The sequence below is a fragment of the Styela clava genome, chromosome 8, assembly GCF_964204865.1.
Source record: "Styela clava chromosome 8, kaStyClav1.hap1.2, whole genome shotgun sequence".
In the NCBI taxonomy this organism is placed as follows: domain Eukaryota; kingdom Metazoa; phylum Chordata; class Ascidiacea; order Stolidobranchia; family Styelidae; genus Styela; species Styela clava.
The window spans coordinates 21,185,426-21,198,764 of NC_135257.1; the positions used below are offsets into that span (position 1 = coordinate 21,185,426).

At 39.3% G+C, this 13,339-nt stretch overlaps 27 non-coding genes across 27 annotated transcripts; 9 read left to right on the forward strand and 18 right to left on the reverse strand.

Annotated features, from left to right (window-relative positions):
- The first annotated feature begins 32 nt into the window (after positions 1-32).
- On the forward strand, positions 33-114 carry Trnas-cga (transfer RNA serine (anticodon CGA)). The gene has a single exon. It is a non-coding gene; the product is annotated as a tRNA-Ser (tRNA).
- An 805-nt stretch (positions 115-919) lies between these two features.
- Positions 920-991, reverse strand: Trnaa-ugc (transfer RNA alanine (anticodon UGC)). Its single transcript has one exon. It is a non-coding gene; the product is annotated as a tRNA-Ala (tRNA).
- Positions 992-995: 4 nt separating this feature from the next.
- Positions 996-1,077, reverse strand: Trnas-gcu (transfer RNA serine (anticodon GCU)). The gene has a single exon. It is a non-coding gene; the product is annotated as a tRNA-Ser (tRNA).
- Positions 1,078-1,279: 202 nt separating this feature from the next.
- Positions 1,280-1,361, forward strand: Trnas-cga (transfer RNA serine (anticodon CGA)). Its single transcript has one exon. It is a non-coding gene; the product is annotated as a tRNA-Ser (tRNA).
- Positions 1,362-2,169: 808 nt separating this feature from the next.
- Positions 2,170-2,241, reverse strand: Trnaa-cgc (transfer RNA alanine (anticodon CGC)). The gene has a single exon. It is a non-coding gene; the product is annotated as a tRNA-Ala (tRNA).
- Positions 2,242-2,245: 4 nt separating this feature from the next.
- On the reverse strand, positions 2,246-2,327 carry Trnas-gcu (transfer RNA serine (anticodon GCU)). Its single transcript has one exon. It is a non-coding gene; the product is annotated as a tRNA-Ser (tRNA).
- Positions 2,328-2,529: 202 nt separating this feature from the next.
- On the forward strand, positions 2,530-2,611 carry Trnas-cga (transfer RNA serine (anticodon CGA)). Its single transcript has one exon. It is a non-coding gene; the product is annotated as a tRNA-Ser (tRNA).
- An 805-nt stretch (positions 2,612-3,416) lies between these two features.
- Trnaa-ugc (transfer RNA alanine (anticodon UGC)) lies at positions 3,417-3,488 on the reverse strand. The gene has a single exon. It is a non-coding gene; the product is annotated as a tRNA-Ala (tRNA).
- Positions 3,489-3,492: 4 nt separating this feature from the next.
- On the reverse strand, positions 3,493-3,574 carry Trnas-gcu (transfer RNA serine (anticodon GCU)). Its single transcript has one exon. It is a non-coding gene; the product is annotated as a tRNA-Ser (tRNA).
- A 202-nt stretch (positions 3,575-3,776) lies between these two features.
- On the forward strand, positions 3,777-3,858 carry Trnas-cga (transfer RNA serine (anticodon CGA)). Its single transcript has one exon. It is a non-coding gene; the product is annotated as a tRNA-Ser (tRNA).
- An 805-nt stretch (positions 3,859-4,663) lies between these two features.
- On the reverse strand, positions 4,664-4,735 carry Trnaa-ugc (transfer RNA alanine (anticodon UGC)). Its single transcript has one exon. It is a non-coding gene; the product is annotated as a tRNA-Ala (tRNA).
- A 4-nt stretch (positions 4,736-4,739) lies between these two features.
- Positions 4,740-4,821, reverse strand: Trnas-gcu (transfer RNA serine (anticodon GCU)). Its single transcript has one exon. It is a non-coding gene; the product is annotated as a tRNA-Ser (tRNA).
- A 202-nt stretch (positions 4,822-5,023) lies between these two features.
- Positions 5,024-5,105, forward strand: Trnas-cga (transfer RNA serine (anticodon CGA)). The gene has a single exon. It is a non-coding gene; the product is annotated as a tRNA-Ser (tRNA).
- An 806-nt stretch (positions 5,106-5,911) lies between these two features.
- Trnaa-cgc (transfer RNA alanine (anticodon CGC)) lies at positions 5,912-5,983 on the reverse strand. Its single transcript has one exon. It is a non-coding gene; the product is annotated as a tRNA-Ala (tRNA).
- A 4-nt stretch (positions 5,984-5,987) lies between these two features.
- Positions 5,988-6,069, reverse strand: Trnat-ggu (transfer RNA threonine (anticodon GGU)). Its single transcript has one exon. It is a non-coding gene; the product is annotated as a tRNA-Thr (tRNA).
- A 481-nt stretch (positions 6,070-6,550) lies between these two features.
- Trnaa-ugc (transfer RNA alanine (anticodon UGC)) lies at positions 6,551-6,622 on the reverse strand. Its single transcript has one exon. It is a non-coding gene; the product is annotated as a tRNA-Ala (tRNA).
- Positions 6,623-6,626: 4 nt separating this feature from the next.
- Positions 6,627-6,708, reverse strand: Trnas-gcu (transfer RNA serine (anticodon GCU)). Its single transcript has one exon. It is a non-coding gene; the product is annotated as a tRNA-Ser (tRNA).
- A 202-nt stretch (positions 6,709-6,910) lies between these two features.
- Trnas-cga (transfer RNA serine (anticodon CGA)) lies at positions 6,911-6,992 on the forward strand. Its single transcript has one exon. It is a non-coding gene; the product is annotated as a tRNA-Ser (tRNA).
- An 806-nt stretch (positions 6,993-7,798) lies between these two features.
- On the reverse strand, positions 7,799-7,870 carry Trnaa-ugc (transfer RNA alanine (anticodon UGC)). Its single transcript has one exon. It is a non-coding gene; the product is annotated as a tRNA-Ala (tRNA).
- Positions 7,871-8,364: 494 nt separating this feature from the next.
- Positions 8,365-8,436, reverse strand: Trnaa-cgc (transfer RNA alanine (anticodon CGC)). The gene has a single exon. It is a non-coding gene; the product is annotated as a tRNA-Ala (tRNA).
- A 4-nt stretch (positions 8,437-8,440) lies between these two features.
- On the reverse strand, positions 8,441-8,522 carry Trnas-gcu (transfer RNA serine (anticodon GCU)). Its single transcript has one exon. It is a non-coding gene; the product is annotated as a tRNA-Ser (tRNA).
- Positions 8,523-8,724: 202 nt separating this feature from the next.
- On the forward strand, positions 8,725-8,806 carry Trnas-cga (transfer RNA serine (anticodon CGA)). The gene has a single exon. It is a non-coding gene; the product is annotated as a tRNA-Ser (tRNA).
- An 881-nt stretch (positions 8,807-9,687) lies between these two features.
- Positions 9,688-9,769, reverse strand: Trnas-gcu (transfer RNA serine (anticodon GCU)). The gene has a single exon. It is a non-coding gene; the product is annotated as a tRNA-Ser (tRNA).
- A 202-nt stretch (positions 9,770-9,971) lies between these two features.
- Positions 9,972-10,053, forward strand: Trnas-cga (transfer RNA serine (anticodon CGA)). The gene has a single exon. It is a non-coding gene; the product is annotated as a tRNA-Ser (tRNA).
- Positions 10,054-10,858: 805 nt separating this feature from the next.
- Positions 10,859-10,930, reverse strand: Trnaa-ugc (transfer RNA alanine (anticodon UGC)). The gene has a single exon. It is a non-coding gene; the product is annotated as a tRNA-Ala (tRNA).
- Positions 10,931-10,934: 4 nt separating this feature from the next.
- On the reverse strand, positions 10,935-11,016 carry Trnas-gcu (transfer RNA serine (anticodon GCU)). The gene has a single exon. It is a non-coding gene; the product is annotated as a tRNA-Ser (tRNA).
- Positions 11,017-11,218: 202 nt separating this feature from the next.
- On the forward strand, positions 11,219-11,300 carry Trnas-cga (transfer RNA serine (anticodon CGA)). The gene has a single exon. It is a non-coding gene; the product is annotated as a tRNA-Ser (tRNA).
- Positions 11,301-13,339: the final 2,039 nt, after the last annotated feature.

Sequence of the window (13,339 nt, forward strand, 5' to 3'; positions counted from 1 at the left end):
TCAATTTGATTTGAATTTAGTCTCCGGTCACCGTTGTCGTGGCCGAGTGGTTAAGGCGACAGACTCGAAATCTGTTGGGCGTTGCCCGCGCAGGTTCGAATCCTGCCGACAACGTTATTTGAGATTTCATTTAGCAGGATTACAACATTGAGCAAAGATTAGATAAAACATGCCCAAACGATTATCGGATATTTTTATTGAAGCTGCCTGATTTTGGAAATATCATACCGTTTTGTTTTTGAAGACTTATTGATGGCTTGGGACGGATTGATAACTATTGCGCCTAGCTCAAACGAATACATTAAATAGCCCAATCTTGTATTCGTTACTGATTACGAGATTAGATAGATAATTGTTGTTTATTGTTTACAAAACACTTAATCCATTTCTCACCCCAATCAATGGTCTGCTGTAACGCTCATTCACAATACGTGGCAGCATGCGAACGCTTTATATAGCTGAGATCTCGAATCATTGCCTTGCCTATAACGGTGAATATCGACCTTTGTCTATAATGTAAGTGGCAGTTTATGACTAAAACGTAGTCAATCGATAAATCCTTATGACTTAGCCTCGCTAAACGAAGGAATAAAATTTCTTATACACTATACGAATAGTAGCAATTACTGTGATTTTACTGAGCTATAATGATTTCAAATCAAAGATAAGAGAATAAGTTATCGGATAGGCATTCTAGCACCACGACGAGAATGGGATTCGAACCCACGTGTGCAGAGCACAATGAATTAGCGAACTTTTATCAGATTAGTGAACTTTTTGGTTCCTTCGTCAGATCCTAAAATGTCTAATTGTTGGTAATTACAATCTGATTTGAATTTCAATTATTTCAGAGTTTTCTCTCGACATATTTTAGCAATGCTAACACGATTTTATTTCGAAAAAATTATCAACTCTCAAATGAAGATGCCGGAGATTGAACCCGGGGCCTCGCACATGCAAAGCGTGCGCTCTACCACTGAGCTACATCCCCAGGACGACGAGGATGGGATTCGAACCCACGCGTGCAGAGCACAATGGATTAGCAGTCCATCGCCTTAACCACTCGGCCACCTCATCACATGTGCGCCAAATTAGGTGTTGATGGTTTGAATCTTGACCTAATTCCGATTATACCGAAAACATCTCGTGGAATGTAATCAATGTTTGAATAGTAACCGACGTGAGCAGAGAAAATTGAACTTTTTTGCTGCTTCGTCAGATTCTGAGATGTCTAATTGTTGGTGATTTCAATTTGATTTGAATTCAGTCTCCGGTCACCGTTGTCGTGGCCGAGTGGTTAAGGCGACAGACTCGAAATCTGTTGGGCGTTGCCCGCGCAGGTTCGAATCCTGCCGACAACGTTATTTGAGATTTCATTTAGCAGGATTAACAACATCGAGCAAAGATTAGATGAAACTTGCCCAAACGATTATCAGATATTTTTATTGGAGCTGCCTGGTTTTGGAATCATATTACCGTTTTGTTTTTGAAGAATTATTGATGGATTGGGACGGATTGATACCTATTGCGCCTAGCTCAAACGAATACATTAAATAGCCCAATCTTGTATTTGTTACTGATTACGAGATTAGCTAGATAATTGTTGTTTATTGTTTACAAAACACTTAATCCATTTCTCATCCCGATCAATGGTCTGCTGTAACGCTCATTCACAATACGTGGCAGCATGCGAACGCTTTATATAGCTGAGATCTCGAATCATTGTCTTGCCTATAAAGGTGAATATCGACCTTTGTCTATAATGTAAGTGGCAGTTTATGACTAAAACGTAGTCAATCGATAAATCCTTATGACTTAGCCTCGCTAAACGAAGGAATAAAATTTCTTATACACTATACGGATAGTAGCAATTACTGTGTTTTTACTGAGCTATAATGATTTCAAATCAAAGATAAGAGAATAAGTTATCGGATAGGCATTCTAGCACCACGACGAGAATGTGATTCGAACCCACGTGTGCAGAGCACAATGAATTAGCGAACTTTTATCTGATTAGTGAACTTTTTGGTTCCTTCGTCAGATCCTAAAATGTCTCTAATTGTTGGTAATTACAATCTGATTTGAATTTCAATTACTTCAGAGTTTTCTCTCGACATATTTCAGCAATGCTAACACGATTTTATTTCGAAAAAATTATTAATTCTCAAATGGAGATGCCGGGGATTGAACCCGGGGCCTCACACATGCGAAGCATGCGCTCTACCACTGAGCTACATCCCCAGGACGACAAGGATGGGATTCGAACCCACGCGTGCAGAGCACAATGGATTAGCAGTCCATCGCCTTAACCACTCGGCCACCTCGTAACATGTGCACCAGATTAGGTGTTGATGATTTGAATCTTGACCTAATTTCGATTATACCGAAATCATCTCGTGGAATGTAATCAAAGTTTGAACAGTAACCGACGCGAGCAGAGAAAATTGAACTTTTTTGCTGCTTCGCCAGATCCTGATATGTCTAATTGTTGGTGATTTCAATTTGATTTGAATTCAGTCTCCGGTCACCGTTGTCGTGGCCGAGTGGTTAAGGCGACAGACTCGAAATGTTTTGGGCGTTGCCCGCGCAGGTTCGAATCCTGCCGAAAACGTTATTTGAGATTTAATTTAGCAGGATTAACAACATCGAGCAAAGATTAGATAAAACTTGCCCAAACGATTGTCAGATATTTTTATTGGAGCTGCCTGGTTTTGGAATTATTATACCGTTTTGTTTTGGAGGCACATTGATGGCTTGGAACGGATTGAGACCAATTGCGCCTAGCTCAAACAAATACAATAAAAAGCCCAATCTTGTATTCATTACCGATTACGAGAGTAGCTAGATAATTGTTGTTCATTGTTTACAAAACACCTAATCCATTTCGCATCCCAATCAATGGTCTGCTGTAACGCTCATTCACAATATCTGGCAGCATGCGAACGCTTTATATAGCTGAGATCTCGAATCATTGTCTTGCCTATAACGGTGAATATCGACCTTTTTCTATAATGTAAATGGCAGTTTATGACTGAAACGCCGTCAATCGATAAAGCCTTATGACTTAGCCTCGCTAAACGAAAAAATAAAATTTCATATACACTATACGGATAGTAGCAATTACTGTGTTTTTACTGAGCTATAATGATTTCAAATCAAAGATAAGAGAATAAGTTATCGGATAGGCATTCTAGCACCACGACGAGAATGTGATTCGAACCCACGTGTGCAGAGCACAATGAATTAGCGAACTTTTATCAGATTAGTGAACTTTTTAGTTCCTTCGTCAGATCCTGCTATGTCTAATTGTTGGTAATTACAATCTGATTTGAATTTCAATTACTTCAGAGTTTTCTCTCGACATATTTCAGCAATGCTAACACGATTTTATTTCGAAAAAATTATTAATTCTCAAATGGAGATGCCGGGGATTGAACCCGGGGCCTCACACATGCGAAGCGTGCGCTCTACCACTGAGCTACATCCCCACGCCGACGAGGATGGGATTCGAACCCACGCGTGCAGAGCACAATGAATTAGCAGTCCATCGCCTTAACCACTCGGCCACCTCGTCACATGCGCACCAGATTAGGTGTTGATGGTTTGAATCTTGACCTAATTTCGATTATACCGAAATCATCTCGTGGAATGTAATCAAAGTTTGAATAGTAACCGACGTGAGCAGAGAAAATTGAACTTTTTTGCTGCTTCGCCAGATCCTGAGATGTCTATTTGTTAGTGGATTCAATTTGATTTGAATTTAGTCTCCGGTCACCGTTGTCGTGGCCGAGTGGTTAAGGCGACAGACTCGAAATCTGTTGGGCGTTGCCCGCGCAGGTTCGAATCCTGCCGACAACGTTATTTGAGATTTCATTTAGCAGGATTACAACATTGAGCAAAGATTAGATAAAACTTGCCCAAACGATTATCGGATATTTTTATTGAAGCTGCCTGATTTTGGAAATATCATACCGTTTTGTTTTTGAAGACTTATTGATGGCTTGGGACGGATTGATAACTATTGCGCCTAGCTCAAACGAATACATTAAATAGCCCAATCTTGTATTCGTTACTGATTACGAGATTAGATAGATAATTGTTGTTTATTGTTTACAAAACACTTAATCCATTTCTCACCCCAATCAATGGTCTGCTGTAACGCTCATTCACAATACGTGGCAGCATGCGAACGCTTTATATAGCTGAGATCTCGAATCATTGTCTTGCCTATAACGGTGAATATCGACCTTTGTCTATAATGTAAGTGGCAGTTTATGACTAAAACGTAGTCAATCGATAAATCCTTATGACTTAGCCTCGCTAAACGAAGGAATAAAATTTCTTATACACTATACGTATAGTAGCAATTACTGTGATTTTACTGAGCTATAATGATTTCAAATCAAAGATAAGAGAATAAGTTATCGGATAGGCATTCTAGCACCACGACGAGAATGGGATTCGAACCCACGTGTGCAGAGCACAATGAATTAGCGAACTTTTATCAGATTAGTGAACTTTTTGGTTCCTTCGTCAGATCCTAAAATGTCTAATTGTTGGTAATTACAATCTGATTTGAATTTCAATTATTTCAGAGTTTTCTCTCGACATATTTTAGCAATGCTAACACGATTTTATTTCGAAAAAATTATCAACTCTCAAATGAAGATGCCGGAGATTGAACCCGGGGCCTCGCACATGCAAAGCGTGCGCTCTACCACTGAGCTACATCCCCAGGACGACGAGGATGGGATTCGAACCCACGCGTGCAGAGCACAATGGATTAGCAGTCCATCGCCTTAACCACTCGGCCACCTCATCACATGTGCGCCAAATTAGGTGTTGATGGTTTGAATCTTGACCTAATTCCGATTATACCGAAAACATCTCGTGGAATGTAATCAATGTTTGAATAGTAACCGACGTGAGCAGAGAAAATTGAACTTTTTTGCTGCTTCGTCAGATCCTGAGATGTCTAATTGTTGATGATTTCAATTTGATTTGAATTCAGTCTCCGGTCACCGTTGTCGTGGCCGAGTGGTTAAGGCGACAGACTCGAAATCTGTTGGGCGTTGCCCGCGCAGGTTCGAATCCTGCCGACAACGTTATTTGAGATTTCATTTAGCAGGATTAACAACATCGAGCAAAGATTAGATGAAACTTGCCCAAACGATTATCAGATATTTTTATTGGAGCTGCCTGGTTTTGGAATCATATTACCGTTTTGTTTTTGAAGAATTATTGATGGATTGGGACGGATTGATACCTATTGCGCCTAGCTCAAACGAATACATTAAATAGCCCAATCTTGTATTTGTTACTGATTACGAGATTAGCTAGATAATTGTTGTTTATTGTTTACAAAACACTTAATCCATTTCTCATCCCGATCAATGGTCTGCTGTAACGCTCATTCACAATACGTGGCAGCATGCGAACGCTTTATATAGCTGAGATCTCGAATCATTGTCTTGCCTATAAAGGTGAATATCGACCTTTGTCTATAATGTAAGTCGCAGTTTATGACTGAAACGCAGTCAATCGATAAATACTTATGACTTAGCCTCGCTAAACGAAAGAATAAAATTTCTTATACACTATACGGATAGTAGCAATTACTGTGTTTTTACAGAGCTATAATGATTTCAAATCAAAGATAAGAGAATAAGTTATCGAATAGGCATTCTAGCACCACGACGAGGATGTGATTCGAACTCACGTGTGCAGAGCACAATGAATTTACAAACTTTTATCTGATTAGTGAACTTTTTGGTTCCTTCGTCAGATCCTAAAATGTCTAATTGTTGGTAATTACAATCTGATTTGAATTTCAATTACTTCAGAGTTTTCTCTCGACATATTTCAGCAATGCTAACACGATTTCATTTCGAAAAAATTATTAATTCTAAAATAGAGATGCCGGGGATTGAACACGGGGCCTCACACATGCGAAGCGTGCGCTCTACCACTGAGCTACATCCCCAGGACGACAAGGATGGGATTCGAACCCACGCTTGCAGAGCACAATGGATTACCAGTCCATCGCCTTAACCACTCGGCCACCTCGTCACATGTGCACCAGATTAGGTGTTGATGGTTTGAATCTTGACCTAATTTCGATTATAACGAAATCATCTCGTGGAATGTAAGTGGCAGTTGATGACTATAACGTAGTCAATCGATAAATCCTTATGACTTAGCCTCGCTAAACGAAAGAATAAAATTTCCTATACACTATACAAAGATAGTAGCAATTACTGTGATTTTACTGAGCTATAATGATTTCAAATCAAAGATAAGAGAATAAGTTATCGGATAGGCATTCTAGCACCACGACGAGAATGTGATTCGAACCCACGTGTGCAGAGCACAATGAATTAGCAAACTTTTATCAGATTAGTGAACTATTTGGTTCCTTCGTGAGATCCTGAAATGTCTAATTGTTGGTATTTACAATCTGATTTGAATTTCAATTACTTCAGAGTTTTCTCTCGACATATTTCAGCAATGCTAACACGATTTTATTTCGAAAAAATCATCAACTCTCAAATGGAGATGCCGGGGATTGAACCCGGGGCCTCACACATGCAAAGCGTGCGCTCTACCACTGAGCTACATCCCCAGGACGACGAGGATGGGATTCGAACCCACGCGTGCAGAGCACAATGGATTAGCAGTCCATCGCCTTAACCACTCGGCCACCTCGTCACATGTGCACCAGATTAGGTGTTGATGGTTTGAATCTTGACCTAATTTCGATTATACCGAAATCATCTCGTGGAATGTAATCAAAGTTTGAATAGTAACCGACGTGAGCAGAGAAAATTGAACTTTTTGGCGGCTTTGCCAGATCCTGAGATGTCTAATTGTTGGTGATTTCAATTTGATTTGAATTCAGTCTCCGGTCACCGTTGTCGTGGCCGAGTGGTTAAGGCGACAGACTCGAAGTCTGTTGGGCGTTGCCTGCGCAGGTTCGAATCCTGCCGACAACGTTATTTGAGATTTCATTTAGCAGGATGAACAACATCGAGCAAAGATTAGATGAAACTTGCCCAAACGATTATCAGATATTTTTATTGGAGCTGCCTGGTTTTGTAATTATATTACCGTTTTGTTTTTGAAGAATTATTGATGGCTTGGGACGGATTGATACCTATTGCGCCTAGCTCAAACGAATACATTAAATAGCCCAATCTTGTATTCGTTACTGATTACGAGATTAGCTAGATAATTGTTGTTTATTGTTTACAAAACACTTAATCCATTTCTCATCCCAATCAATGGTCTGCTGTAACGGTCATTCACAATACGTGGCAGCATGCGAACGCTTTATATAGCTGAGATCTCGAATCATTGTCTTGCCTATAACGGTGAATATCGACCTTCGTCTATAATGTAAGTCGCAGTTTATGACTGAAACGCAGTCAATCGATAAATACTTATGACTCAGCCTCGCTAAACGAAAAAATAAAATTTCTTATACACTATACGTATAGTAGCAATTACTGTGTTTTTACTGAGCTATAATGATTTCAAATCAAAGATAAGAGAATAAGTTATCGAATAGGCATTCTAGCACCACGACGAGAATGTGATTCGAACCCACGTGTGCAGAGCACAATGAATTAGCGAACTTTTATCAGATTAGTGAACTTTTTTGTTCCTTCGTCAGATCCTGCAATGTCTAATTGTTGGTAATTGCAATCTGATTTGAATTTCAATTACTTCAGAGTTTTCTCTCGACATATTTCAGCAATGCTAACACGATTTTATTTCGAAAAAATTATCAACTCTCAAATGGAGATGCCGGGGATTGAACCCGGGGCCACACACATGCAAAGCGTGCGCTCTACCACTGAGCTACATCCCCAGGACGACGAGGATGGGATTCGAACCCACCCAGCTGAGATCTCGAATCAATGTCTTGCCTATAACGGTGAATAATGACCTTTGTCTATAATGTAAGTCGCAGTTTATGACTGAAACGCAGTCAATCGATAAATACTTATGACTTAGCCTCGCTAAACGAAAGAATAAAATTTCTTATACACTATACGGATAGTAACAATTACTGTGTTTTCACCGAGCTATAATGATTTCAAATCAAAGATAAGAGAATAAGTTATCTGATAGGCATTCTAGCACCACGACGAGGATGTGATTCGAACTCACGTGTGCAGAGCACAATGAATTAACAAACTTTTATCTGATTAGTGAACTTTTTGGTTCCTTCGTCAGATCCTAAAATGTCTAATTGTTGGTAATTACAATCTGATTTGAATTTCAATCACTTCAGAGTTTTCTCTCGACATATTTCAGCAATGCTAACACGATTTTATTTCGAAAAAATTATTAATTCTAAAATGGAGATGCCGGGGATTGAACCCGGGGCCTCACACATGCGAAGCGTGCGCTCTACCACTGAGCTACATCCCCACGCCGACGAGGATGGGATTCGAACCCACGCGTGCAGAGCACAATGGATTAGCAGTCCATCGCCTTAACCACTCGGCCACCTCGTCACATGTGCACCAGATTAGGTGTTGATGGTTTGAATCTTGACCTAACTTCGATTATACCGAAATCATCTCGTGGAATGTAATCAAAGTTTGAATAGTAACCGACGTGAGCAGAGAAAATTGAACTTTTTTGCGGCTTTGCCAGATCCTGAGATGTCTAATTGTTGGTGATTTCAATTTGATTTGAATTCAGTCTCCGGTCACCGTTGTCGTGGCCGAGTGGTTAAGGCGACAGACTCGAAGTCTGTTGGGCGTTGCCTGCGCAGGTTCGAATCCTGCCGACAACGTTATTTGAGATTTCATTTAGCAGGATTAACAACATCGAGCAAAGATTAGATGAAACTTGCCCAAACGATTATCAGATATTTTTATTGGAGCTGCCAGGTTTTGGAATTATATTACCGTTTTGTTTTTGAAGAATTATTGATGGCTTGGGACGGATTGATACCTATTGCGCCTAGCTCAAACGAATACATTAAATAGCCCAATCTTGTATTCGTTACTGATAACGAGATTAGCTAGATAATTGTTGTTTATTGTTTGCAAAACACTTAATCCATTTCTCATCCCAATCAATGGTCTGCTGTAACGCTCATTCACAATACGTGGCAGCATGCGAACGCTTTATATAGCTGAGATCTCGAATCATTGTCTTGCCTATAACGGTGAATATCGACCTTTGTCTATAATGTAAGTCGCAGTTTATGACTGAAACGCAGTCAATCGATAAATACTTATGACTTAGCCTCGCTAAACAAAAAAAAGAAATTTCTGATACACTATACGGATAGTAGCAATTACTGTGTTTTTACTGAGCTATAATGATTTCAAATCAAAGATAAGAGAATAAGTTATCGAATAGGCATTCTAGCACCACGAAGAGGATGTGATTCGAACTCACGTGTGCAGAGCACAATGAATTAACAAACTTTTATCTGATTAGTGAACTTTTTGGTTCCTTCGTCCGATCCTAAAATGTCTAATTGTTGGTAATTACAATCTGATTTGAATTTCAATTACTTCAGAGTTTTCTCTCGACATATTCCAGCAATGCTAACACGATTTTATTTCGAAAAAATTATCCATTCTGAAGTGGAGATTCCGGGATTGAACCCGGGGCCTCACACATGCAAAGCGTGCGCTCTACCACTGAGCTTCATCCCCAGGACGACGAGGATGGGATTCGAACCCACGCGTGCAGAGTACAATGGATTAGCAGTCCCTCGCCCTAACCACTCGGCCACCTCGTCACATGTGCACCAGATTAGGTGTTGATGATTTGAATCTTGACCTAATTTCGATTATACCGAAATCATCTCGTGGAATGTAATCAAAGTTTGAATAGTAACCGACGTGAGCAGAGAAAATTGAACTTTTTTGCTGCTTTGCCAGATCCTGAGATGTCTAATTGTTGGTGATTTCAATTTGATTTGAATTCAGTCTCCGGTCACCGTTGTCGTGGCCGAGTGGTTGAGGCGACAGACTCGAAATCTGTCGGGCGTTGCCCGCGCAGGTTCGAATCCAGCCGACAACGTTATTTGAGATTTCATTTAGCAGGATTAATAACATCGAGCAAAGATTAGATGAAACTTGCCCAAACGATTATCAGATATTTTTATTGGAGCTGCCTGGTTTTGGAATTATTATACCGTTTTGTTTTTGGAGGCACATTGATGGCTTGGAACGGATTGAGACCAATTGCGCCTAGCTCAAACAAATACAATAAAAAGCCCAATTTTGTATTCGTTACCGATTACGAGATTAGCTAGATAATTGTTGTTTGTCATTTACAAAAAACATAATCCATTTCTCATCCCAATCAATGGTCTGCTGTAACGCTCATTCACAATACGTGGCAGCATGCGAACGCTTTATATAGCTGAGATCTCGAATCATTGTCTTGCCTAAAACGGTGAATATCGACCTTTGTCTATAATGTAAGTCGCAGTTTATGACTGAAACGCAGTCAATCGATAAATATTATGACTTAGCCTCGCTAAACGAAAGAATAAAATTTCTTATACACTATACGGATAGTAGCAATTACTGTGTTTTTACTGAGCTATAATGATTTCAAATCAAAGATAAGAGAATAAGTTATCGAATAGGCATTCTAGCACCACGACGAGGATGTGATTCGAACTCACGTGTGCAGAGCACAATGAATTAACAAACTTTTATCTGATTAGTGAACTTTTTGGTTCCTTCGTCAGATCCTAAAATGTCTAATTGTTGGTAATTACAATCTGATTTGAATTTCAATTACTTCAGAGTTTTCTCTCGACATATTTCAGCAATGCTAACACGATTTTATTTCGAAAAAATTATCAATTTTCAAATGGAGGCGCCGGAGATTGAACCCGGGGCCTCATACATGCGAAGCGTGCGCTCTACCACTGAGCTACATCCCCAGGACGACGAGGATGGGATTCGAACCCACTCGTGCAGAGCACAATGGATTAGCAGTCCATCGCCTTAACCACTCGGCCACCTCGTCACATGTGCGCCAGATTAGGTGTTGATGATTTGAATCTTGACCTAATTTCGATTATACCGAAATCATCTCGTGGAATGTAATCAAAGTTTGAATAGTAACCGACGTGAGCAGAGAAAATTGAACTTTTTTGTTGCTTCGCCAGATCCCGAGATGTCTATTTGTTGGTGATTTCATTTTGATTTGAATTCAGTCTCCGGTCACCGTTGTCGTGGCCGAGTGGTTAAGGCGACAGACTCGAAATCTCTTGGGCGTTGCCCGCGCAGGTTCGAATCCTGCCGACAACGTTATTTGAGATTTCATTTATCAGGATTAACAACATCGAGCAAAGATTAGATGAAACTTGCCATAACGATTATCAGATATTTTTATTGGAGCTGGCTGGTTTTGGAATTATTATACCGTTTTGTTTTTGGAGGCACATTGATGGCTTGGAACGGATTGAGACCAATTGCGCCTACTTCAAACCAATACAATAAATAGCCCAATCTTGTATTCGTTAAAACAGGGGTCTCAAACTCGCGGCCCACGGGACAATTGCGGCCCGTAGGACAATAGTTTGCGGCCCCCCGCCTTGGTATGAAAGTTTAATGTTTGTGCGGCCCGTAAGTCACTCAGCTTAGTTAGAATGATTGATGCATTTAATATATGATCAGGACAAATAGAGCGAAACAAAATATTTTATAATCTATCCCCCGAAAGGAATATGCGGTACGGTAACCTACTGGTACCTACTGGTAACTACTGGTACCGTACCTGTAAGCATGATATTCGAAAGACCTTTGACCCCGAAGAAAATTTTCTTATACTATGCAAATTCTTGGACTTTTTGGTTACTTCGTCAGATCCTGAGATGTCTAATTGTTGATTATTACAATCTGATTTGAATTTAGTCTCAGGTCACCGTTGTCGTGGCCGAGTGGTTAAGGCGGCAGACTCGAAATCTGTTGGGCATTGCCCGCGCAGATCACTTCGTCACACGTGCACCAAATTAGGTGTCGAAGATTTAAATCTGGACAAATTTCGATTGAACCGAAATCATCTCGTGGCATGTAATCAAAGTTTGAATAGTAACCGATGTGAGCAGAGACAAGGGAACTTTTTGGTTACTTCGTCAGATCCCATGTCTAATTGTCGGTAATTACAATGTTGTTTGAATTTCAATTACTTCAGAGTTTTCTCCTGACATATTTTAGCAATGTTAAACACGCTTTTATTTTGAAAAAATTGAACTTTTTGGTTACTTTGCCAGATCCTGAAATGTCTAATTATCGGTAATTACAATCTTATTTGAATTTCAATCACATCAGAGATTTCTCTTCTTACCATTATTATTATTAAACTATAATGCGATAGAATAATTCTGTCGCGTCGTCTTCATGCAAACAAATTTCACGCATTCGGAAAGACACACATATATATAACTTGTTTATGCGGTGTTAGCATAATCGGACATTGCGTGACGTTTGTTATCGGATAAACAATGACATCGTAGAATTAATTTTAGTTTTTTTGCAAAATTCCATTTCTAGAGTAATCGCGAATAATTGTTATATACAAGGTAACAACTTTCATTAAAATCAGCAGCCAACCTACTTGAACTCATCAGTGATTTAAAAATAAACGTGATCTGTTTCATACTACGTGGCACTTGCTATGCTACTTGTAATGTACTACTTGCTACTTGCTATGTACTTTTTTGTAAATGTAACCAAACTTATTTATTAATTTAAATTTGCATTTTTAAACTACACACCGTTTTGCGTAATGTAGGCTCAACAATAGGAGTGAATATATAAGTTTCAAATGTAATAGAAGAGACACTTGAAGCCCAGTTCGAAAGTAAATGTTGTTGGCACTGTCACCAGGACCGGTATTATCTTTTAGCTAGGCAGGCTGAATTATAGAGCCTCAAAATCCATACAGCCTTGACATTCAATCTTGAACTTTCCTTTTTCAATTTTATTTCCAATTTTATGTACGAAACAGTTAGTATAACTTATTTTTCTGGTTTCAGCACATTATATAACAGGTCATTTTATTACGCATTATTCTTGCGTGATGGGATTACGTGGCTACCTTGTAATTAAAATTTTGTGTTTTATTGGACAATTTAGTGGAAATAACGATCGTTTCAATATTATGTTGTTGTTATTTTTCTTCGACATCATCATCATTATAAAATCGCTTTTCTCTTCGAATACTGGACCAATTGCTTCGAAATTTCAGTGGTTAATTTTTTTTTTTTTCAGAAGGCTATTACTTTTATTTAATCCTGAATTTCTTATGAATCCTATGAGATCTGATATTTTGTTCAAAATTTTGC